Source organism: Schistocerca nitens, chromosome 3, assembly GCF_023898315.1.
Source record: "Schistocerca nitens isolate TAMUIC-IGC-003100 chromosome 3, iqSchNite1.1, whole genome shotgun sequence".
Classification (NCBI taxonomy): Eukaryota; Metazoa; Arthropoda; class Insecta; order Orthoptera; family Acrididae; genus Schistocerca; species Schistocerca nitens.
This window is the reverse complement of record NC_064616.1, coordinates 236,036,865-236,063,429: the sequence shown is the minus strand read 5'-3', so window position 1 is coordinate 236,063,429 and position 26,565 is coordinate 236,036,865.

Below are 26,565 nucleotides of genomic sequence, written 5' to 3'. Positions count from 1 at the left end.
AGCCCCGTTAACAGGAAAAACTAATAACTGAGTTATCCTTTTTACAGGATTTGACCGTGTGTTGTGTCTAACGAATAAGTAAATCAGACTATTCAATTCTTTTCCTAAAATCTTTCCCAGTGGTTAGAAAGAAACGCAGTATGAATAGTACTATATTGAAGCTAGGACAACTTAGTTCCAAGTCCATTCAGTGGTTTAACATATGTACTAACGATCGCCAGCCTATTCCGGCAATGAAACAGTTAAGTATAGGAAAAGCAAAAGTATGAGTTTTGCCTACTTTCATGCTACTGTTTAAGTTGCTTCTTCAAATAAATGGTACTCCACTTAAACAATGTTGGACTACGTCCTTAGACATTACGTTCTTAAAAGAGCAAAAGGACAGTGGATAACATCAATGAAGCTAAAAAAAATTTTGCCATGGGGGGGGGGGGGGGGGGGGGGCTTTAGAAAAGCATTTTCCGTAATCAACAGACTTAAATACTAAAATACCTAGATACTAAAGCACACTTTTATAGAGAACATTTCATGTCAAGCGAACCTCTTTCTTACTGTAATTTACTTTCAAAAGCTATTTCTCTTTGAACTAAATGTTTATATTCTTTTAATAGATTCTAGTAACTTTGCTTCACTCTGACTGAATTTTGCGTAAGCAAACTTTTACTATAACATTTTGCAGTAGTTAAGAAAACTTTCTCATTATTTACACGAAAACAATTTAAATGGCGCCTCTGTAGATTAACTTGGCACTTCATAGGTCTGTAAAACAGGATACTCAGATTAATCAAACGCCAGGAAGGAACCCTGTGTAGGTGAATGGTTGAGATGAAAGAACAGCTGAACCAGTTTCTTTTAAGTTCAAGAATGATTATTAAAACACAGTTTAAGTTAATGGTTAACGCTGTATTAAAGTAGAACACACAAAAATGTTACCTGGTGGCTGTAGGTTTGGGTCTGGCGAACAATTATGACGGCTACACTACCCACAGTTCGGCATGCAAATATCTTACTGTATGGGCTCAATTTCTCTTCTTGGCGTCGTTCAATTTTTTATACAGTAGCCCAAGAACTCGCAGCTATGCCGTAAGCCTTTTGCAGTCTTCATCCGAGGCATTTTTGTACAAATTTTAAGGCAAAACTTCTGCTCCAATAGGGTGTTGCCTCAATCGCTGCTGCCTACAGACTGTATGACTTACTTCCAGCACTTGCTCTAGGTAGCGCGCCAATCCGTCCTTGCCACCTTTTCCACTACTCAGAGCCACTTTCGTTTCAAAACAAAAGCACATTGGCTTTTACGTAACATCTACTTCATACGTTGTTCCAAGCGTGACCATTTCTTACAATTGTCAAATTTACATGAACATGAACAGTTTATACACACCAATATTTTAAATACAAAATGTCATCAGAAAATTATTTAACGTAATAAACAATTTACATAGTATTTTACATACATTACTCACATACAATTCAAAGAACTTCAAACTCCAATACAGCACACTTTATTTTGCCGGCCGCGGTGGCCGAGCGGTTCTAGGCCCTTCAGTCCGGAACCGCGCGACTGCTACAATCGCAGGTTAGAATCCTGCCTAGGGTATCGATGTGAATGATGTCCTTAGGTTAGTTAGGTTTAAGTAGTTCTAGGTTCTAGGGGACTGATGACCTCAGATGTTAAGTCCCATAGCGCTCAGAGCCATTTGTTTTGAACACTTTACTTTACATATACAGAAAACATAGCATCAATATGGGAACATTATAAAGCAAAATATTACAAAACTTTAGATGAACCACAAACAAATAGTGTTATACGGTGTTGTGAATTAGTGGATTCTGTTGCAGTCTGATGTGTAAAAAATAAGTAATATTTCTGGTGTCCAGTTCAAGACGCTGAAAATAATTACTTTCGTGTCCTGCTGTGTGCGCAGACTAATGTCAGTAGCTGCTGTAGAGATTTTGATCCGGTTTTCACTAATAATTGCACTGATTCATGAGGATGGTTTTTGTATGTTAGCTATAAATATTTTGTTTGAATTGTCTGAATTTTGATGAATTATATTTTAGTTGTGAAAGCGACGTCACTGCCACCTAGCGAGCAGCCGCTAAAATTCGAGAAAGACACAGTTCCTTAAGAGAGGGCATTACGTAACACAATTAGCGTATGATGTGGTTGTCTAGCGCTAGTTCAGCCTTGCGCATCGAGCGAGTTTGTGTTTGTGAGTGTGTCGCATTGTTCTTGCTTAACGCAGGTTATTGCTGGTGTGCTCTCTGGCGACAGACTTCTACGCCCTTGCATAGATCAGTCTGCCGAATCTCACAAAAATATTCTTTGTCGGTGTACCGTTGGTTTCAGTTTTGACAAGAATGCTCGTCCTGTTCGTCCAGGCTGTATAAAATTCACGATTAGTTGGTCGATATGATTCGCGTTACACCTGATCAGGTAGATACTGCTTATATCAATTCTCATCTATATGTATTTTTTGGGAAGTGTCAAGGTATTTCGCATGTGGACCTGCTTCTCTCTCGAGTTGGTTCTCAAGTAATGTTTACACATCGTAATGGTTCCATTAGTCCAGTCGTTCTTGCAAATCCATCGATCGAGTATATTCCAGTTAGAGGTCACGCTCTTCCACCCGAAGTGGACGACTTATTTCTTACGCCTGCGTTGCTTCTTTTAGGAGGCGTTCAACGTATCCGGCTGGAACATTGGTCAGTACAGCGTCGTTTGCAATTTTTGTAATATTTTTGGCTTTACAGCCATCATATTCGGCTACAAGAAGGTCATCTTATGAAGTTGAGAAGGCAGCTGTGGCAAGATGACGTAATTTGGTGTGAGCTACCGATGACAGACGGTTTGTTCCATCGTGATTGTCCGCGATTGGCTGTTTCATTCGAAAGTTGCGCGCCAAAATGATAACCTTCTGTTATTAATATTAGAAAAACTAAACAGTGTATTTACTTGCATTTCATGTAAAAGCATCTCTCAATAGTAGGATATCCTTCAGTTACTTGAAAAGTGTTAATTACCAACAGAATAGTAAACAATTGATAAACGAAAAGGCAGACGAAGCACTTCGGAGACTTTCGGATCGCGCCTAACTTGGTTGGGTTGTTTTTGGTGGAGGAGACCAGACAGCGAGGTTATCGGTCTCATCGGTTAGTGAAGGAAGTCTGCTGTGCCCTTTGAAAGGAACCATCCCTGCATTTTCCTGGAGCGATTACGCAAATACGCAGTTTGTTGTTTTGTTTTTATTAAAGTGTTAAGATTGGAGATTATTTGTGATTCATACAATGGAATATAGTTTTGTAGCTTCTCGTATTCTGCTAATAAAAAATAAGTGGCATCCAGTATAAAGAAGCTAACTGAAATTTTATTATCTGCCCAATATCAGTTCCTCGCTAAGACCTCAAGAGTTCTGCCATCTTAGTACAATTGAGATCAATGGCGCGTCATCTGTGGTAACACAGGGAGAGGTACGAAAGAGAGAAATTTTCGAGAAATGTGTTTATCATTCACACGAATATGTCACCCTCTCTCTCCCTCTCTTTTTCAACACGCCGTATGTTACAGTGGTATCCGAACCGCAGAAAAATGTGTTCAACCGATTCATGTTACATACGTAGGGCGAGAAGGAACCTCCTTCCTTTGTAAAGAGGCAACCATCGTATATCCAACTGCCCGCGTCGTGTTACGGTTTTAAAGTCGTCCTGTGGAAAACATCTTCCGTTGACATTAGCTCAGTCAGTGTCTCCGCAGTCTGCTGTCAATAATTCTCCACCTTTAGATGACGCTGTGGAGACAGTACACCCCACTCAGAGCGACTGTCCGCCGTCACCGGTACGTTCAGATGCGGCCCCTGCTGCCGTTAAGGCGACGACACCGGAAGCAAAATTTAAAATCCAGCTGACTTAGGATGGTGAAGATCTTGATGTCATCCTCCCCAATCTTGCCTCTCCGAGAAGGTGATGGTGGAAGGTGTTTCTTCCCGTGGTGATGCTTTGAATACTGACGTTAACTGCGGTTCTTGTTCGGCAGAGATGATGTGGCTGGTTCTCCAGATTTTGAAATGAATTTCACATCTGCGTCCTCTCCTCCATCTGTAAAAACATCTGTTCCTGTGAGATCCGGTCATTTAACGGAGACATCGTTTGCTGTTTTGCTCTTACAGTGTTCTAATGCAATACTATCCTTTTCTCGTTCTGATACGGTGCAGCAACAGGTTACTTCGGATTCTCTTCCGGTTAGCTAGATGATGCAATGCCTGTCTCTCCATTATCTGATGATGATGATGATCGCTTCCGTTTCTTTCTCGCATTGGCTTGGTTCAAATGGCTCTGAGCACTATGGGACTCAACTGCTGAGGTCATTAGTCCCCTAGAACTTAGAACTAGTTAAACCTACCTAACCTAAGGACATCACAAACATCCATGCCCGAGGCAGGATTCGAACCTGCGACCGTTGCGGTCACGCGGTTCCAGACTGCAGCGCCTTTAACCGCACGGCCACTTCGGCCGGCTTTCTCGCATTCCGTTGAGTGGAATAGGGATAGCTCCCCAATCCCCCCCCCCTCTCCACCACCCCCGCAGACCTCAATGAGCCCTCTACCCTTCCGCGTCAAGAAGTTATTTAGTCAAGGAGTGGTGTAAAACTACGACTTCAACCTGCAAAATCTTACGCTAGGAGCCCTCACGCAAACTGCCTAAAATGAAATGGATTTGGAACCTGGAGCACAGAATATTTAAAGTGTTAAAATTACAGATGTAATTCTAAAGGAATTACATTCACATACAAGACGAGAAAACAATAATTTGGACGGTACGAAACGGCTGCTGCTAGTGTAGTTGCTCTTCCAAACAGCATCTCATACAAGCAATCCAGTCGCCTCTTTACCTGCTATTACTCGTACTTGAGGTACTTGGGCCATGCGCGGCTTTGTTTAAAAAGGATAGCTCGATTTAGTCATAGGGGTGAGCTGCAGACGTCTGTTTTCATACCACACAGCTAATTCGCTGCAAACAATAACCTGTAGCTGTGATCCTACAGTCAAGTAGTCTTGGCATTGGGCGAGAAATGCGAGTTAATAAAATACATAGAAATATAAACTAAAAGTTAAATGAACTGTTTAATAACAACGGTTCTACTCCATCCTCTGTAGCTGATGTAGGCGACAGAGGATCATGATGAATAATTTTTATTCAAGAAAGATCATCTCAAATAAACGGGAAATGGTTCTATGATATTCAATTAAAATGCAGGCAGAAAACACCCATATCAAATTCAGTAAATTAACGTTTACAAATTAACGCACAAAAGATGACGAATAGTGTCCATCGTTATTGCTGTATTTTCTGAAATCGACATCTTGTAACATGATGTTCTGATGTGATGTGGTGTGGTGTGAAACGACGCTACGGTGATGTGAATAGGCTTGAAGAAGCGCCTGTAAGCCCCTAACCAGACGTCTGGAGGGTGGATCCTCTATCTCCTCCACGTTATGGAAGCCAAACGATTTAACGGCACACAACCCGTCATGCAGATACAAAAGCAGAAGCCCCAGAGCTGGAGCAGTGATAAAATCCAGAAAGAACGTTCGAGAGGCAGCGTCCTCAAATCCCATTCTATTTGGTTTGGTTTCAAATTTCCTCGGTAAACCTAAATTCTGAACAAACATAAATTCTCTACAGAGCCGGTATTGTTCCTCAATATATGTAAGAATAATTAAGTGATGTTCCCAGCTGATAATGACCACAGTTTCCTCTGGTATTACAAGTAAATTTGTAAAATGGTGTGTACCTGCGAAGTGTGTGTGTGACAGAGAGAGACAGGGAGGGAGGGAGGGTGGGAGGGAGGGAGGTGAGAGAGAGAGAGAGAGAGACTAAACTTTAAATCATATGTAAATTCCGAAGAAACCGTAAAAAAAGGACAAAACATGTTAGCCGCTGCATCTTCGTACCTGAACAGCTTTCTTCAGTATGATCTTTGGTATACTTATGCATAATGTACATGGAATACAAACCCCTAGACATCTAAATATGGCCTTCAGCTTGGTGCAGTACGACTTTTATGTAATATATCTTCTTCATTCTTTATTATTTTTTAAAAATAAGTTATAGTCCAAACACCAAGAGCTGCTAACGAATAATTACTTATATTTACCGGATTCAATTTTCAGATTACCTTCCGGTATTATAAAGCTATTTACAACAATGTACATGGATACATTATTACTGCTGGAGTTAAATAAAATAAAAGCGACTCTACAACATCTTGCACACTGGTACCTTCCGTCAATAGTAACAAACATTATACAGTCGGCAGATAAATGTACTAACACAGTTAAGCACATTTTGTATGTTGATGTTACTATGCTACACATTTCCTGTAGAGGCACACTGTTTTTTCTTTTCTCCCAATTAACTTTAAAGTCTCTGATTGAAAGAATCAGTGTATGCAGAGCAAGGAGCATCTTCGAATACGGTGCTCCAGCTCGTGATTGGCTTGTGCTAAAGTGGGAGTAGTCTAAGATGTAAATGTGCTTTGCTACCGAGCTGGTGAGGAAAGCAGAGAGAAGGTGAAGAAATTACTCTTGTACTGGCACTTCGTTAGTAATGAACTGCAGGTCTGTACCTAAACGGTGAGACTTGTGTCCTTTGTTAGTGTGCCGCTTAGAGCCTGTACCAGTCACCTTTTGAACCATCAGAGGTACAGCTTCCAGCATCACGCACACAACGAGTGATGCGTGGGTGTACTTATTTGCCTTGAGTCGACCGTCTAAAAATTTGACATATTCCGTCACGCATAGTCGTGGGACAGAGTCAAATTGGTTTGGCAGACCAGCAAACGGGTCCACCTGCACATTGGAATCCACCGGGGTTTCAGAGGCTCATAGGGAATTACATGCATTCCGAATTATCTGAACATGAGACCGTATATTTGCATTTTTGGAGGCACGCCGTTAATAAGAGATTGCTGCCATCGATGACTTCAGTCGCCAAATGCATCGTGGTGTGCCGTCTGACCAGAAGAGGAGTAAAGTATTCGCTGCTACGGCGTAGGCCTCCAATATATCTTTCTCAGCACCCTGTTCTTTCGAACCATATTTTTATTTTTTTGTAATAGTAGAGTATAGATGCTTGACTGTGGGGTAGTTTTGTGCCATATCCTGGATTCACGTGTACGAAGTCAGATAGAGCGATTATTGTTCAGGTTAGTGTCGTGTGTCGATGCCCAGCTGATAATTTTGTCCACCATAGAGCCCATATTAGTGTAAGCGATTGCCAAATGAAAAATGTTTGTGTGACGTTTCTTTAGTCTTTTTATGTCTTGTGATATTCCGAATGAATAAATCTATTGTGGTTTATATCACAACTTCTCCCTGTATTCTGATTAACATTACCTTTGCCATTTTTATTTAAGTCCCGATTATAAAGGAAAGTAGCAAGGTTGCAACTTGGAGGGCCATTAATTGTGTTAGTACAAGGGCGTGCTGGAAAGAAGGGCCACCGAATTTTAATGGAAATGTTTTTAAATAAAACTAACGTTTTTAACATTCTACATATTTATTCTTTATGTGTACAGTTTTCTGCAGGTAGAGGGCTCGGAATTGTGTGTGGCATGTAACATGGCGGTGTGTAACGTAACTATTGAGGTTCCTGCTGTAATCTAATTTCGAAGCCCGCATCTCGTGGTCGTGCGGTAGCGTTCTCGCTTCCCACGCCCGGGTTCCCGGGTTCGATTCCCGGCGGGGTCAGGGATTTTCTCTGCCTCGTGATGGCTGGGTGTTGTGTGCTGTCCTTAGGTTAGTTAGGTTTAAGTAGTTCTAAGTTCTAGGGGACTGATGACCATAGATGTTAAGTCCCATAGTGCTCAGAGCCATTTGAACCATTTCTAATTTCGAACTCAAAGAGTTCGTCCACACATGGAGCACCCTCTGCGTCAACATAAAAATGTCAGTCCACAAACGAACCTGGCGATATCTGCAACAATCCGATGCCTTGGGCTCATTGTCATCGATCATCCTCCACACAGTCCAGACTTGGCCCATCCGATTTTCATCTGATTAAAAAACTTTCCTTCGAGGACGTCATTTTGATAGCGCCGAAGCGCTGCAGGCAGAGCTGAGGTCATGGCCCGGCAACAAAGTCAAACATTCTATAGTGACAGTATCTACAAACTGGTCTCTCATTGGGGAAATGTGTTCGTTGTATGGGTGATTATGCTGAGAAATAAACACAGAGACATGTGGAATAAAGATGTAGGATGTCAATAAAGTTTGTTTTGTTTAAAAAGCCTTAACAGTTTTCATGGAGGCATTACTATTCAGCCCGCTTTTTATAGATGCATTTACAACTGAAACTAAAACAGTTACGTTATTGGTTTCAGTATATAATAATTACCTTCTTGCACAGATGGGAAACAGGAAAAGTTTGTAGACTTATTTCTGTAATGTAGGTTTATAAATCACATAGGATAAAATAATCTCCACTAGATTATATTCGTATTCTCAGTTAGTCAAACGAATTATATCACATGCCTAATAGATGGGACACAAGAAACTATAAGAAACTATATACATTTTTCAAGTAGATATAAACCTGACCCGGTATTCACACTTAAACAGGTCACGAGGTTACAGGTCTTGTATCCAGCCCTCGCGCGACGAAATCAGACGTACTAGCACACATAAAATTACATGGGCTGTTAAGCCCCTGCCTCAGATGCCATTCAGAACCGCGTCTTCCAGAAATTCACGAGCAAAGCTATAGAAAACCTTACACAGATTATGAAAGAAAATGACTAGTATTGGTACAGGATAGGCTACCCTTCGCCAGTTACCGTGCGGTGGCTTACGGAGTATCTGTGTGGATGTGGATGTCGAATACTATCGTAAGAGTACCAGCCTGAAGGGGATCTCGCGCCGGCCACTCTGTGGGTGGTTTTTAAGCCGGTTTCACATCTGTCCCAGTGAATGCGGGCTGGTTTACCTTATTCCATCTCAGTTACACTATGTCGGCGATTGCTGCGCAAACACTGTCTCCACGTACACGTACACCTTAATTACTCTACCGGGCAAATATTTGGGATTACACTCGTCTGGTATTAGACGTTCCCATGGGGGGGGGGGGGAGGTGGCACAAGGGGGGGGGCACAGGGTGCCGAACTGCGCAATAACCCTGGGTTCGGTATGGCGTGGCGGCGGCGGTGGGGTGGGTGGACTGCTGTGGCCTGTTGTAGGGTTGTGAACCACTGAGGGCTACTGTGGGACGAAGCCTCTCCGTTGTTTCTAGGTTTCTCGTTCAATACACACACACACTCACCATCCAAAGACACCAACAACACTTCCTCGCGTCGTGGAAGCCACCCAAAGTCCTGATTTTCAGGGAGACAGAGAACGACCATTCCAACCCACAAAATTACCGACTCAACAGCTTTCTGAGCTCCCTGAGAGAGATTGTCGAGAAGGGAGTCCTAAAACGACTCACTAGGCACTGCATAAGCAACAACACTCTGAGACCGGAGCAATTCGGCTTCAGGAATTACCACTCCAGAACAGAACAACGCCTTCGTGTCGTTGAACACCTAACAGACCGCTACAGTACCAACAAAAGAACAGGGGCTGTGTTCATAGACAACGAAAAGGCTTTCCGTCGTCTATGGCACGACGCAACCCCCCGGAGCTGCGATATTTCCGAACCGGGGCAGAAACTTGTTAGGGTGCCCTCCATCCAACTCCCACCACCTCCTGATAATCCCATTCGAGCGTTTCAGATAGGACGCCAAAAATTGAAAATAATCGATTTTTCGAAAATATTTTAATTTTCTAGCGCAAGTCTTTCTGGAGGGTTTGATATATAAAACATATACGTTCAAGAAAAGCAATACGTTATTTGGTCTTAAGTGTGCCAAACTGCAACGCCATGCCTCTTCACACAGCATTATGCTATCGCACGTCACTGTATATCGCTCTGCGGAATTCAAACGTGTATATTTTGTAATGGAAGGCATCAAACCTACATTCAGGACAGTGGAAATTAAAATGTCCTGTGGTGCCTCTCCTATTTCCAGTCGACAGGTTTCACATCATACCCCCTTATAAAAACTCACAATTAAATGATGTTGGTATTATTTGTGACCGGGAGAATAAGAACTCTTCCGAAAATTTGCACTCTTTATTAACTATTAACTAATAATTTTCTCTTTCTGTGACATAAAATTAAATATAGAACACATAAAACCAGTGAAGACAAGAGACTAGCAAGACAGTACACATTTCTTCAATCCTTAGGTCCCAGCATTTTTTCTTTCTAACCTTGCGACAGCTTTACACGGCGTGTTTTCCTTTCTGCTAAAGAATCTAGTACCTCATCAAAGTGTCAAACGTTTTGCTACATGAAAAATCGAATTGTTATTGTCTAATACTGAAAAAAATGTTACCACAAATACTACCCAAGATTAGTGTGGTTTCTCGACATGATCACGTCTATTTTGTCACTGTGTGCTAGAGTAAGCGAGACATTTCTGACACAAATCGTCATTTTTATGTACCTCATTTACATAAACAACACGACAGAATATAATTCACGAAGTACCCATCTCAAATGCCTATTAGACTTATTACAAGCAAAAAGTTTTATGTTAAGAAATAGTTTCACATTTCATTCCGATGCTCCGGTTTCTGAAGCATGAGATCTAAAAGTAGTAGTAGTACGAAATTTCTATAGAAATTTGAAATCATCATATTCTTCCATATAATTTGTGTGATGCCTCCGTTTCTTCTCCTTCCTCATTCTAACAACCAATCTTGTCGTAACTAATTCACTGTCAAAATTAATTCTGCGGTTAACTTCACTAACCCTGCCAGACTCACCGGTTTAGTTATCCCGTATTTATTCTCCAGTTACGCATTATGGCGTGTTCCTTACAACGCGTTTTCTGCGCTATTCAGAGAAAAGAACTTAAGCGTCTGCGAACTGAGGACTGTACAACTGGCCCTTAGCAGAGTAGCGATCTGACCAAACGATTTGTGTCAAAATTTCATTTCCTTGGATACACCCAGAAGCTAATATGTAATCTTTCTTCCTTGTTATTCCTGATAGTCGTTTCTTTCTACTCTGATAGTCTAAATCTACGAATTTCGCCAGTAATTATATCATTCGCACAACCAATCAACTACATAAACAAACAGCGATTGGTATTTACCCTTTCAGGTTTGTTCGGCTCAGCTCATATAGCCTCGTCCCCTTTTGTCTGCAGAAATGTTTTTTTTTGTATTTTTTTATTTCTTGATGCAATGGAGATTCCCCTGACAGAGGCATCTCGTATACTATGCATGCATTCAAAATTCAACTTATTATTCGTTCAGAAATCAATTGAGAATGTGTTAAAGAGTGTTCAAGAACCAACAGGGATGCGTTTCAAAATCACATGTATAATCGATAGACCAACGTGAACTGAATGCTAGGCTCTATCTGAAACAAGATTTTTTTCTTCAAGAATATGAATTTTTCGCGTCCTGCAATTGCCGTCCGGGCAGATACCTCGGTTTGTCCCCCAGTCCCCAGATCCGGGCCTGGCACAACGACCTCATTCGCAGGCCCACAAGAAACAACCTCTAGGTGTCTGTAGAAGGAAAATTCATTTGATACCCACAGAAAATATATGAAACACAGATACACTTCAACAAAGAAGAAAGACACGAAAGTATAACTGAGAAGCAGCTACAAACCTTGGAGTGAAACCAAAGAAATTACCAGTCAGCTTAGCGAATGAAACAATGTTCGTTAAGATCCGGCTACCAACGAGATGCAATGAAAATAACTGGCTCCTTCGTTTCACTCATCCCTAACTGCTTTCGTTCCATTCTTTACCAACTAAAAGCCAGTCATCTGTGAATTCAGAATTACGTACTCTAAAAGACACACATTTACGATTTGAAACAACAGAAACAGTAGACTCAGAAATGTACACAATGTGCTGAAAAGTATACGGACACCCCCAAAAACATGCGTTTTTCATATTACATGCATTGTGCTGCCACCTACTGCCAGGTACTCCAGAATTCAGAATTACGTACTCTAAAAGACACACATTTACGATTTGAAACAACAGAAACAGTAGACTCACAAATGTACACTATGTGCTGAAAAGTATACGGACACCCCCAAGAACATGCGTTTTTCATATTACATGCATTGTGCTGCCACCTACTGCCAGGTACTCCATATCAGCGACTTCAGTAGTCATTAGACATCGCGAGAGAGCAGAATGGTGCGCTTCGCGGAACTCACGGACTTCGAAGAATGTCAGATGATTGAGTATTACTTATGTCATACGTCTGTAAGCGAGATTTTCACACTCCTAAACATCCCTAGGTCCACTGTTTCCAATGCGATCGTGAAGTGGAAGCGTGATGGAAAAGTACAGCACAAAAGCGTACAGGCAGACATCGTCTGTTGACTGACAGAGACCGCCGACAATTGAAGAGGGTCGTGATGTGTAACAGACAGACATCTATCCAGACCATCACACAGGAATTCAAAACTGCATCAGGATGCACTGCAGGTACTATGACAGTTAGGCGGGTGGTGAGAAAACTTTGATTTCATGGTCGAGCTGCTGCTCATAAGCCACACATCACGCCAGTAAATGTCAAACGACGCCTCGCTTGGTGTAAGGAGCGTAAATGTTGAACGACTGAACAGTGGACAAACGTTGTGTGCCCGGTGAACGTCATCTGTCAGCGTGTGTAGTGCCAATAGTAAAATTCGAAGGCGGCGATGTTATGGTATGGTCGTGTTTTTCATGTAGGGGGCTTGCACCCCTTGTTGTTTTGCGTGGCACTATGACACCACAGGCCAACATTGATGTTTTAAGCACCTTCTTGCTTCCCATTGTTGAAGAGCAATTCGTAGATGGCGACTGCATCTTTCAACAGGATCGATCACCTGTTCATAATGCACGACCTGTGGCGGAGTGGTTAAAAGACAGTAACATCTCTGTAATGGACAGGCCTGTACAGAGTCCTGACCTAAGTCCTGGGATGTTTTGGAACGCCGATTTCGTGCCAGGCCTCACCCACCGACATCGATACCTTTCCTCAGTGTAGCACTCCGTGAAGAATGGGCTGCCATTTCCCAAGAAACCTTCCAGCACCGGATTGAACGTATGCCTGCGAGAGTGGAAGCTGTCATCAGGGCTAAGGTTGGGCCAACACCATATTCAATTCCAACATTACCGATGGAGCGCGCCACGAACTTGTAATTCATTTTCAGCCATGTGTCTCGATACTTCTGATCACATAGTGTAGCAGCAGCACTCTGACTATTTCTTGAAAATCATCTGGTAAGGTTCTTAAACAGTGGAATTGAATTCAATAATTTCTCATGCGTGAGTCTTGCAAAAACTTTTCTTCACAAAAAATGGCACTAAGCACTATGGGGCTTAACATCTGAGGTCATCAGTTCCCTAAACTTAGAACTACTTAAACCTAACTAACCTAAGGGCATCACACACATCCGTACCCGAGGCAGGATTCGAACCTGCGACCGTAGCGGTCGCGTGGTTCCAGACTGAAGCGCCTAGAACCGCTCGGCCACAGCAGCCGGCTTTCTTCACATATTCCTGTGTCTTGCGAGATTTATTCTTCTGTACAGTAGTTTGGTTCTGAGTTTTCTATGTAACTGATTTCATGTGTTCAGTCCTCGCCACGTTTCTTCACTTCGCTAACCCCTGTATTCGTGTCTGATGAACATGACTGTGTCCATAAGCTGGAGGAAAGAGATAGGGATTACTTCCCTGTCATTAAATCAGACTACCAGTGTGTCAAAATAGAGGGACAAAACGTCGAATTTGTGTGTCTATATTTCCATATTAGGATTTCGTAACTCAGTTGGTAATAAGGTAACACTTATAGGATCACTACGTGTTTATTTGTCCGTCTATCCGTCTGACTGTTTAAAACTCTTTTTCTCGGGCTCAGAAACACGTAGATTTATGAGGCTGAGATTTATGTCGTATACTAAGGTCTATAGTGCCTCGGCGTTGTAATAAATGTGATTTTCAAAGGCAGTGAAGTCAAAAGGTACGATACACAGGGCATGCCGCGCGGACGATCAATACTAAGGCAATCCGCCTGCTGAGGCTGCGCCTGCGCGTCTCTCGTCTTTCACTTCCTCTTCTGAAACGCCATACGATTCATATCTGGTGTCCGTTCAAAGACTGAAACGAAGAAGGTAAATACATTAACGTTGAGGCCAAAGAAGGTAGCAACACACCGGACAAATGTCACCCCGATAGCCATCACGCTAATACGAGGAGCGTTCAACAAGTCATTCAAGGAATTTTTTTTCTCATCTAGTTTAGGTTGAAAGAATGCGAAATTTTGTGTGGGACATCGAGGAATATTCTCGCTTCAGCCCTTATAGTTTCACAAAGTTCCGATACATGGCGGCGGTATACGTAGCATTCTGAACGTTGCCTGTAACAGAGGTGCGTTCCAAGCAGAGAGCTGCCGTTGAGTTTCTTTTGGGGGAAAACCAATGCATCGCAGATATTCGTGGGCACTTGCAGAATGTCAGAGCTCGCAGTGAACAAAAGTACGGTGAGTCGTTGAGTGAGGCGTCTGTCATGACTGCAATTCTTCCTCACCCACCCTAGAGCCCGGATCTCGCCGCCTCGGACGTCCATCTGTCTGCCCCAATGAAGGATGTACTCTGCGGAAAGCAATACGTGGATGATGGGGAGTTTATTGATTCAGAAAGACGTATGTGTCGTGGGAGACAATATCTAGTTAAAATACATAATACGTTATAGTGTTCGTCGTCATATACTGTAACGAAATTAGAATCTTAACTAATCTTAAAGTTGAGGAACAAGTTTTTACTTTTATTTTTAGCTGTTTATTTATTTATTGCAAACTAGACCTCCCGCTGGTTACTTTGTCCATTTCTCACTGCTTATGTGGTTAAGGAAGTTCTAATACAAATACATTGTGTAGTTTTTCCCCATATCACTAATTACCTTTTTATTAGTTACCCTGATTGCTTTCAAAAATTACATCTCTCATTGAAAAACTACACCTCACACCGATCAGACTGACCCCGTTTTTCCATTTCCTTCCGAGAGGATATTGAGACTAGACTCTATTGCCAGTGGCTGATTAGGGGAAAAGGACACACAATTAAGGTACCTAAAATTTATTTTTAATGACTATAAAAATTTTTATTCTTCCTTCGGAATTCTACAACGCTTGCTGAATTTTCCATATTCCTTTTACCATATTACATTAACAATACATCTTGTTACCAGAAATTTGCCAGAATTAAATTTTAAAACTCAAGGAACTCTGCTGAAATTTAACCATTGTTGTCTTTATAATCAACAGTTGAGATCTTTTAAAATGAAAAACAAGGTAAGTCACCCACATAAATTTATAACCAAGATAATTACACTTACCAAGGCCTTTTAAATTAAAGCCTTTTGAAAAGAAATATATACATGCAGTATTTTAAATTTCTTCACTTTTACCTGTCATTTTAAATTTTTCATACACTCTTTCTTTCTGTCGGATGCCAAAGAGCTCTTTATCGCTCGGGATATTGCGATGTTGTTCCGATCGCCCCAGTTTAGTTAAGCACGTGGCAATACTTCTTTCGCACCGGGAAGTGGTTTACATAACAGGTTCTCGTCTAGCTTAACGGGTACTGCGTTCACTTACGAATCTTGGATCAAACGCAACGGAAAACAACCATTGGTCTGGTGTGCAGAAACCCAATATTGTTTTTTAGCAGTTTGCGAAGATCATTGAGGCAAATGCCTCTCAGTTTTCGCCCTATAAAACATTATACACTAACAGTTAAATTCGACAAAGCACACAACCGAGTTCAGACGACTCACAATCGACTTTCCGTTTTCGCGAAGTTTTTTTTTTTTTCAGTTTTAATAGATTTCGTGAAGTGCGTTAACAGTGGCAGCAGGAAGACCATTCAGCTGCAAAGTTATAAATACTAATAACTAAAACCGTGAAATAAAAGTAAAGTGAGCCACACGACTAAGGGCCACGATAGGCAGAACAAATGGCTGATATAGCGCGAGGTAACCTAAGGACATCACACAACACCCAGTCATCACGAGGCAGAGAAAATCCCTGACCCTGCCGGGAATCGAACCCGGGAACCCGGGCCAAGGATGCTTACGTACGTGTCACTTGTCAGAGTCTTATCTAGACGTATCAGGGGTCCCATATCATTGCTACTGCACACGCGCCATAACATTACAGAGCCTCCACCAGCTGACATGCAGGATCCATGGATTCATGAGGTTCTCTCCATACCCGTACACGTCCATCTGCTCAACATAACTTTAAACGAGACTCATCAGACCAGGCAACATGTTTTTAGTCGTCCTCAGTCCAATGTCGGTGTTGACGGGCCCAGGCAACGCGTAAAGCTTTGTGTCATGCAATGATGAAGGGTACACAAGGGGGGCCTTCGGCTGCGAAAGTCCATATCGACCATGTTTCGCTGAATGGTTTGCACACTGATAATTGTTGGTGGCCCATCATTGAACTCTGCAGCAATTTGCCAAAGGGTTGCGCTTCTGTCACGTTGAACGATTCTCTTCAGTCGTCGTTGGTTCCATTCCTGCAGGATCTTTCTCCGGCTGCAGCGATGTCGGAGATTCGGTGTTTTAGCGGATTCCTGATATTCACGGTACACTCTGTAATATTTCTGGCTTATTCAGCCATCATATTAGGCTCCACGAAGCTATTCCCAGGGCAGTGGAGATGTAAGAAGCATAGAGATGACGCAATGTGGGATGAGGTACCGGTGACAGATATCAGATTCGGTACCATTCCCGTGAGAAAGACCGCCTGCATGATGCTGCTGCTCCGTGATTGGCTGCTGTGTTCGGTGGCAGGGCGCCAGAACGTTAAACTTTAGTTGCTATTATTAATGAAACCTGTCATACAAATTACTTCATTTTTTAAATAAACATGTCTCAACAGCCAGCTGTCAATCAGTCATTTCAAAATTATTAAAATCAAAGTATTACTAAAACAAAAGACTGACGATAATACTGCCGACGCACTTCGGTGGCGTTCGGGTCACGCGTTGCTGGATTGGCGGGCGAAGTGTCTCGGGCAGTCCGGATCTCTAGTTCTGACCGTTCCAGTAGACAGACATGTTGTCTGTTATAGCAGTATTTGTTTCATGCAATTTTATTTACTACAGTTCCGACCGTCGCTAGGTACAGACATGTTGTCTGTAATAGTAGTATTTGATTTATGTAATTTTATTCTCCAGTTCTGACGGTTTCAGTAGACAGACATGTTGTCTGTGGCAGGATGTATTTCATGTAATTTTAGCCAGATATAATGACTGTGGAAATATATGTTCAATACGTTGTAAATTATATTAAGTGTAAAATGTCTGACAAAACTGAAAAAAGATATCATCTTAGAAGTAGGGAAAGGGATCAAGTAGATATTGATGGCAATGATCCTTCAGATCAGCCACAAAACTTGCAAATAGATAACATTGTTGATGATCTACCAGATAATTTGCAAAGTTTAGATAATGAAACTGAAAATGTTTCGGAAAATGCTGATTCTGTGTTAAATGATCGTACGGAAAATGTAGACACTGTCGCTCCTGACCAAAACGACGTATGTAGGTTTGGATGATGACGTCAGACACACTGAATCTGACGTCAACATTGCAAATGAGCCAACAGTGGAGTCACACAGATTAAGTCATGGCACTGCTTCAGCTGAAACATTGCCAACAGTAGATAATGGGGAGATAGAAATCAGCAAGGAGGAAAATACGTTATCTACGTTATTATTACTTTTAAAAGAAACTAACGAAAACATACATAAAATAGATAAAGGGCAAAATGACACTAAAGAAGAGATAAAAGCCGAGTGAAGAGAAACAATAGGTGATGTCAGGAAAGCATATGCAGTAATGACTCAAATCAATAGCAATTTTAAGGCTTTAGAACAAAAGGTATCAAAATTTGAAGCTAAAACTGAGGCTTGTTCCAGAAAAATAGATCGAGAAACAAAAGAATGGGGTAAGAAATTAGAATTATGTAAGCTTGAGATAAATCAGAAGTTTGATTGTAGAATTAAAAAGCTGAATGATGATATGGGGGCTCAGGATTTTGTAATATCAACAATAAGTAGTAATGTTAGCCAAGTAATAAACGAGCAAAGCAAGGCTGCTAAAGAATGTAATGATAAACATGAACAGCAGTTAAGTGAGTTAGAAAACATCAAAGATGAGCAGCTGGTACTTAGTAATTAAACCTGTCATCCAAATTACTGCATTTTTTAAATAAACATCTCTCAACAGCCAGCTATTAATCAGTTCTGACCGTTCCAGTAGACAGACATGTTGTCTGTTATAGCAGTATTTGTTTCATACAATTTTATTTACTACAGTTCCGACCGTCGCTAGGTTCAGACATGTTGTCTGTAATAGTAGTATTTGATTCATGTAATTTTATTCTCCAGTTCTGACGGTTCCAGTAGACAGATATGTTGTCTGTGGCAGGATGTATTTCATGTTATTTTAGCCGGATATAATGACTGTGGAAATATATGTTCAATACGTTGAGATCAAGAATAGTTTCTCGTGTCTATATCAATAGAAACGCGAGTGGCATCCCAAATGAGTTATAGTTTATTCGTAGCAGCAGTTCCTTGCGAAGTTAATTTCAGTCTCAAGAAAAAGAATCCATGACCTGCGTGCTGTTTTCTGCGCTGCGGACATCATCATCATGAAGACAGCAGGTTAGTGAAGTGTACAAGAACTTATGCATTCCACACAGGGCAGTGGAAACAACTAGGCACCTCACGTGTACTGCATGCAGAGTACAAATGTTCTCAGTGACACATCATCTGCAGTAGTGCTGAGGAGGTAAAGAAGGATGAAAGTATGAACGCTATCTTACTTTTATTCCTTTTTCCTTGCCGTAACTCTTGAAATAGTCGTACGTGAAACTCCCCACTTCATCGCTACCTCGGACACACTGTGTCCCACGGCTCGTGCTGCGACTAAAATACCACGCTCAAACTAACTTACCTCATGATAAACTGCCATTGTAGGAGATGTAAGCGGCCTAACGGCGTCAGACACTTTTTGTCTTATATAGGCGTATTCTGTCTGTTTACATATCTCTGTATTTGAATACTCAGCCTAAACCAGTTTCTTTGCGGCTTCAGTGTAATGAACTTAAGACAACAGTTTCAAATTACTCTGATTCGTCTGATTTATCTTTATCGGTGGCTGCAAACGGAACTAATGTCGGGAGCTGTTAAGGTAAGGTAGGGCGATTGAAGTACTAAGAGCAACAAGTAAAGACAGTCCAGTCAGTATGACACATCACATCTACTGTTTGCTACACAGTTACTCATATAAGGAGAAAGAAACGCAAGGGTTTAATGTTCTTGAGGTTACGTTTTTGAAAACTTGCTCAGATTGGACAAATATGTCAAAAGAGATCGGTCGTCTCATTTTCTAAGGAATTATATGGGCATTTCCCTTAAGTAAATAAGGGAAATTACGGACAACCTAAATCCGGATAGATGCAAGAGGATACATTCTCCTTTTCTGACAGAATGCGATTCCTATGTGTCAATCACTGTGCCACCTCACTCGCCAGAAAGTAAAATTCAGTGTATTCAGTTAGAAGAATTGTTTGTAAATCACACATTCCCGACAGTGACAGGAAAAAATTAAATTTTCGCTTATAACTCAGCAAGTCCAAACAATGTTACAAATTGTAGATCCAGTTTACACTCACTGCACATTCGCATCGTTTTTGAACATTCTGCATGGTATCTGTTTGTTCTATATCGTGTCTCCCTACCACTTTCGCGCAACGACGCTCTGAGCGTGTTTTTTAGGGAATTGACTAGTTTGAACCTGGGACCTGTTGCTGGTAAGGAGACGTCAGACCACACATGACATGTAGACTTCAGAAGAGTTCAGTGAGGCTAGCGATGATATAACCAAATACTTAATGATTTCAACGTCAGCTCCACTGCACTCCCTGTAAAAGAATCTTAATACTAACTAAATTTAGTGCAAGGGGTTCAAGGCTTTCCTATTTTTAGTTAACTGGTAAAATAACGTCGAAAAAGCAGTTAAATTTACCATTGGAAATTTTATTCTACTCACAAAACATTGTTTATAAAAAATGGTTCAAATGGCTCTGAGCACTATGGGACTCAACTGCTGAGGTCATAAGTCCCCTAGAACTTAGAACTACTTAAACCGAACTAACCTAAGGACAACACACACATCCACGCCCGAGGCAGGATTCGAACCTGTGACCGTAGCGGTCGCGCGGTTCCAGACTGAAGCGCCAGAACCGCTCGGCCACCAGCGGCCGGCATTGTTTATAAATTGCACTATTGAAAAGAGGAAATGTTTTAATACAGGATGGTAAAAACCAACTGCATTCAACAAAAATGTGAAGGAATACTCCCTGAATGGGTTTCCAAGTTCTACAATGGATCGAAGGATGACCTATGCCATATCACATCTATAATCTAGGTTTAAATTAAGTTTCACAAAAGAGAAAACTATCGAAATGGTCTACAGTGACCCTCAATTATCTTTAATTACTTATCTAATTTGTCGTAAATTACAGTGGCCGATGTGGCTTCTCGTTAACTATATAACAGAAAAATCATCGCGTTTCAGATTTTTACTCCAAGTGGCAAATGTGAACACCATGAGCTTAAATTGACGATCGACACTAGTATTACGCAAAAAGGGGGTGTAACAGATGAGACTTCTGCAGTTCTGAGTGAAGCTTTATGCGCTGTTATGCGGCATCGCGTGCGTTCATTACCTTGTCGGTGTTCGTCAGGGGGCGGCGAGCAGCACAGCTCCGCTCACCTCGTCGTCTCGGAAGCAACTCTCTCCTAACTTCTCCTTACTACAGTTTACCGAAGTTGGTTTAAAAAAACTATTTGGCTGTGTTTTCATCTGACCAGTCAGGGTCTCAATGTTAACCTTAAGCTCCGCCTACAAAAATTCTGTCTATCCAATGAGAAATGTTATACTTTTCGTGGTGGGGCAATGTTTTTAAAGTTTGCAACGTAACAGAGATGCGAAAAAGTCTCACGCTAAAACTTGCAGCTGGTGTGGTCCTTTCAGTGTTATCGTAAGATCTATACTGTCCTTCTGGAGGGCTCTATCTTTTAACATGGGCTGGGGGGTGATCCTGACGTAACAGAGACAAGAAAAAGTCTCAAGCTAAAACATGCGGCTGGGGTGGCCCTTTTAGTGTTATCGTAAGATCTACACTGTTCTTCTGGAGGACTCTAGCTTTTAACATGGGCTGGGTGGTGGTCCTATCGGTTAGCTGGCGACGTGAGTGTCTGTCCCTTATCGTAGGGCCTTCTAGCTTAACACGGTTCTGCTCTCGGCTTCTGTTCTCGTTTCTCCCCTCGGAACTGCGTCTGTCTCACGGTGGGAAGGTATGACATGCATTTAGGCATTCTTGTGTTAGTCTGTGGTATTCCATTTGCTCACTCGTTACTCGTATTACTTTGGTTAATTCAATGTCATGATTTATTCGGAGCTATGTGACATACTACTGGATTTGCTTATCATGTCAGGGTTTACATGGAAGGTGTTTGATTTTCCTGACACCTTACAGTTTCTATGTCGACAAACACAAGTGCGTTATATCTCCCTGGTCAGACTTCTTTCCATTGAGCTCGAAAAAGGCAGCGCAATGCTTAAGACACTAGTCTCATATTATGGATTAGTGGGGATAGAATCTCTGTGCAGTCATCCTCCATTATAGTTTACTTGGTTCCCCCAGTGTCACTTAAGGTGTATGTTGAAATGACTCCTTGAATGATGCTACGCCAGATTTCCTTCCCCATTCTTGTTCAAACATGCATATGCTTCATCGCTAATGATAACGCTATCAGAAAAGAGAAAAAGTTTCTTTATATTGGTTTTGCAATAAGTTGCAAGAGACACTCTGAAAGAAGAAGTGAGTAACGAATGGTTTTCACTCTTGTTCTTTTCTTCTTGTTAAGAGTGTAAGTTACTATACAGAATGACACAACTCACGACGAATAAACAAAAAATGAAGTCTGAATTGTGTCCACTGTCAATGGTGGTAACTTTGGTGCATTAGATATCGTGTAAACATGAGGTTCCGATGTGATACGATTTGACGTGATGTGATGTGCTGTGACGTCGAACTTACTGACCGCGCTAATGAACTTGAAGAGCAGCTTGTGGGCCTATAGCAAGCCGGCCGACTGTTCGATACTCTTTCTCCTCCATATGATGTAATCCAAACGATTTATGGGCATACAAGGACACACAATCCCGCCACCCTGCTATAAAAGTACTAGTTCCACAGGTGGCGCAGTAGCGTCTACAAATATTATTCTGGCTTGTGTGATTTAGAATTTCCTTTGTAGACCTGAATTTCGAATAGAAATAGATTCTCTACACGGACTTGTTGCGTCATCAAGAGGTGCTGGAATAATAAAACAAAGTAATGGTCTCAGCTCGTAATGATCTCAGTTTCGTCCGATATTACATGTAAACATGTTAACTGGTCTGTGGGTGTACGTGCGAAGGAGAGGGGGAGAGAGAGACAGAGAGGAAGAGGGAGAGAGAGAGATTTCTTACTTGCCGAACTTTCTTCTGTATGATATTTGGCGGATCTCTGTATAATATACATGTAATGCAAGCTGTCTGACATCTCGATATTGCCTTTGGCGTGGAGCACTACGACATATATGTAATACTGGCTGAGTACGCGGCATTACCCGGGTATGTATTTATTCTAATCATCTATTATCCCATCTCCTCCATCCCCATCTCTCTGTCCACCTCCGCCACCCCCTTTCCCTGTACACTACTGTGTCTATCTCCTCCTTACTAGCTCTCTATCTCCTCCTCTCCCCTACTTCTGTCAATCTGCTCCGTCCCCCTCTGTCCATCTGCTCGTTTTGCCTCTATCTCCCCCTCTACATCTACATCTACATACATACTCCGCAATCCACCATACGATGCGTGGCGGAGGGTACCTCGTACCGCAACTAGCATCTTCTCTCCCTGTTCCGCTCCCAAACAGAACGAGGGAAAAATGACTGCCTATATGCCTCTGTACGAGCCCTAAGCTCTCCTATCTTATCTTTGTCGTCTTTCCGCTAAATGTAAGTTGGCGGCAGTAAAATTGTACTGCAATCAGCCTCAAATGCTGGTTCTCTAAATTTCCTCAGTAGCGATTCACGAAAAGAACGCCTCCTTTCCTTTAGAGACACCCACCCGAGTTCCTGAAGCATTTCCCTAACACTCGCGTGACGATCAAACATACCAGTAACAAATGTAGCAGCCCGCGTCTGAATTGCTTCTATGTCCTCCCTCAATCCGACCTGACAGAGATCCGAAACGCTCGAGCAGTACTCAAGAATAGGTCGTATTAGTGTTTTATAAGCGGTCTCCTTTACAGATGAACCAAATCTTCCTAAAATTCTACCAATGAACCGAAGACGACTTTCCGCCTTCCCCACAACTGCCATTACATTCTTGTCCCACTTCGTATCGCTCTGCAATGTTACGCCCAAATATTTAATCGACGTGACTGTGTCAAGCGCTACACTACAAATGGAGTATTCAAACATTACAGGATTTTTTTTTCCTATTCATCTGCGTTAATTTACATTTATCTATATTTAGAGTTAGCTGTCATTCTTTACGCCAATCACAAATCCTGTCCAAGTCATCTTGTATCCTCCTACAGTCACTCAACGGCGACACCTTCCCGTACACCACAGCATCATCAGCAAACAGCCGCACATTTCTATCCACCCTATCCAAAAGATCATTTATGTAGATAGAAAACAACAGCGGACCTACCAGACTTCCCTGGGCCACTCCAGATGATACCCTCACCTCCGATGAACACTCATAATCGAGGACAACGTACCGGATTCTATTACTTAAGAAGTCTTCGAGCCACTCACGTACTTGGGAACCAATCCCATATGCTCGTACCTTAGTTAGGAGTCTGCAGTGCGGCACCGAGTCAAACGCTTTCCGGAAGTCAAGGAATATGGCATCCGTCTGATACCCTTCATCCATGGTTCGCAAGATATCATGTAAAAAAGGGCGAGTTGCGTTTCGCAATAGCGATGCTTTCTAAAGCCGTGCTGATGCATGGACAGCAACTTCTCTGTCTCAAGGAAATTCATTATATTCGAACTGAGAATATGTTCGAGAATCCTGCAACAAATCGATGTTAGGGATATTAGTCTGTAATTTTGAGGATCCGTCCTTCTACCCTTCTTATACACAGGCGTCACCTGCGCTTTTACCATTCGCTTGGGACTTTACGTTGGGCAAGATATTCGCGATAAATGCAAGCTAAGTAAGGAGCCAATGAAGTAGAGTACTCTCTAAAACCAAATTGGAGTCCCATCAGGACCTGGCCGTCTACTCCTGCCCTTCTCTCTCTCAATGTCCTCGTCCCCCTCTCCCTGCTCCCTCCCTCATCTGTTCCTCACCACTTTCTCTTTCCACCTCTTCCTCTCCCCTCTCTCTTTGTGTATCACCTCCCCTTCCCTTTCTGTGACATTCTGACCCTCTTCCCTCTCTCTTTCCATTTCCTCCTCTTCCCTACCTCTGACGATTTCCTCTTCCCCCTCTACCTGTTCATCTCCTCTTCCCCCATCCCTCTGCCTGTCTCTTCGTCCTCATGCCTCTGTCCATTATCTGCACTTTCCTTTCTATGACCATCTACTCATCTCGCTCATTCCTGTCCGTTTCCTCTTCCCCTATCTCTGCCCATCTCCTCCTCCTCTTCTATGTACCTATCTCTTGCTTCCACCTTGCCATCTCTCCATTCCTCGTCCTCTCTTCTCTCCCCACGTTATCACACTCACCATAACAGGAAACTGGTGGGCCGGCCGCGGTGCCGAGCGGTTCTAGGCGCTTCAGTCCGGAACCACGCGACTGCTACGGTCGCAGGTTCGAATCCTGAATCGGGCATGGATGTGTGTGATGTCCTTAGGTTAGTTAGGTTTAAGTAGTTCTCAGTTCTAGGGGACTGATGACCTCAGATGTTAAGTCCTATAGTGCTCAGAGCCATTTGAACCACTTGAATTTTTGAAGCTGGTGGTTCTAACCCCAACAGTATCTCTTTCCAGATTGCAAGTAATACACGTAGCAAATTTCGTTCAATTCGTTCCAGGAGTTTAGGAAGAGTTTTATACCCATGACTTTTCCGTCATACACACATGTCAAATACAGTTCACGCATGTTTAACATATTTCATGAGTATTTGTAGACATATTTTACCTGTATGTCTAGCGAATTTTGTCCAGCAGTTTCATTTTCACGCTATCGGGGGCACAGATATTTTTTTCTTCTAGGGATGATGGGGTGGCGGGTGGGGGGGGGGGGGAGCGAAGGGAAGAGGGCATTTCTGTTCAAGTAAAAGATGTTCATTCAGATCAATATTGCAGAATACCAGCAGCTGAATTTTCGTAAACTATTTCAGAGCGTAGAAATGGAACACACTAATAAATATTCTGGTATTATGGTGCTAGTCAGAAGTCTTAGTGCCAGGTTGACACGTGGGAACAACATCGAGGAAACATTTTTATTAATCACACAAGCACGTAAAGTCTTAACTGGCAAATCAGAATTAAGAGACGCTACTCTCCCCCACCCCAGATAGCCATTCAATACAATACACAGCTTGTATGGACCTCAAGACACGCCCACTAAAAGAAAATACAGAAGAAAAGTTCCAAGAGAACTAGATGCATATCATCTCAAACTATACAAAATTATATTTATATCTGATTAAGAACCTCAGTTTCAAATATTGAAATTTATTCCTGTAATTGAACTTAACTGTAGTAGGTACAAGCGTAATGTCTAAAGTGATATTTGAATATTTTTGCGGGAACAGTACCCGAACTCACATTTCTCGTCTATAGCGAGCAGTCGCCTTACCGCTGAGCCAATCTGAGCGCGCTCCCCAGATCGACCTAAACTGTCATATGTCACACACCTATCTACTTCTTCTCATATATTTTTGATTCATTTACACACCCTCACACATCTCGTGATACCCTTGTAGATTTTTATAATCAAAAGAACGAAAAGTCATATAATTACTATTGTATTTTCGTCACAGGCCCGTCTTCGCCTTATATATAGGGTGAGTCACTAACTATTGGCACCAACAATAACTCCGAAAGTATGACAGGAGCTGAAACATTTGTGGGACAAAAGTTGCATGGGAAAACGGGGGCCATAATACGTTAGTTTTTGTTGTTAGGTGGGGTCGCTTCAGAGATATAAAGGTCAACTTTACTTTTTTTAATGGGATGCTGTAGTTTGGTACTTATTTTCTGATAGCGGCTATCGAGACGAATCCAATGATGTGTAACAGTAACGTCTTTGAAGGTCAACGAAGGTCACGAAGGTGGCGTGAACGTCCATTTACAGAAGGTGTTCGAAGTGATGACCATTGGTATCAATGCAGTGCTGCAATCTTCTTATCAT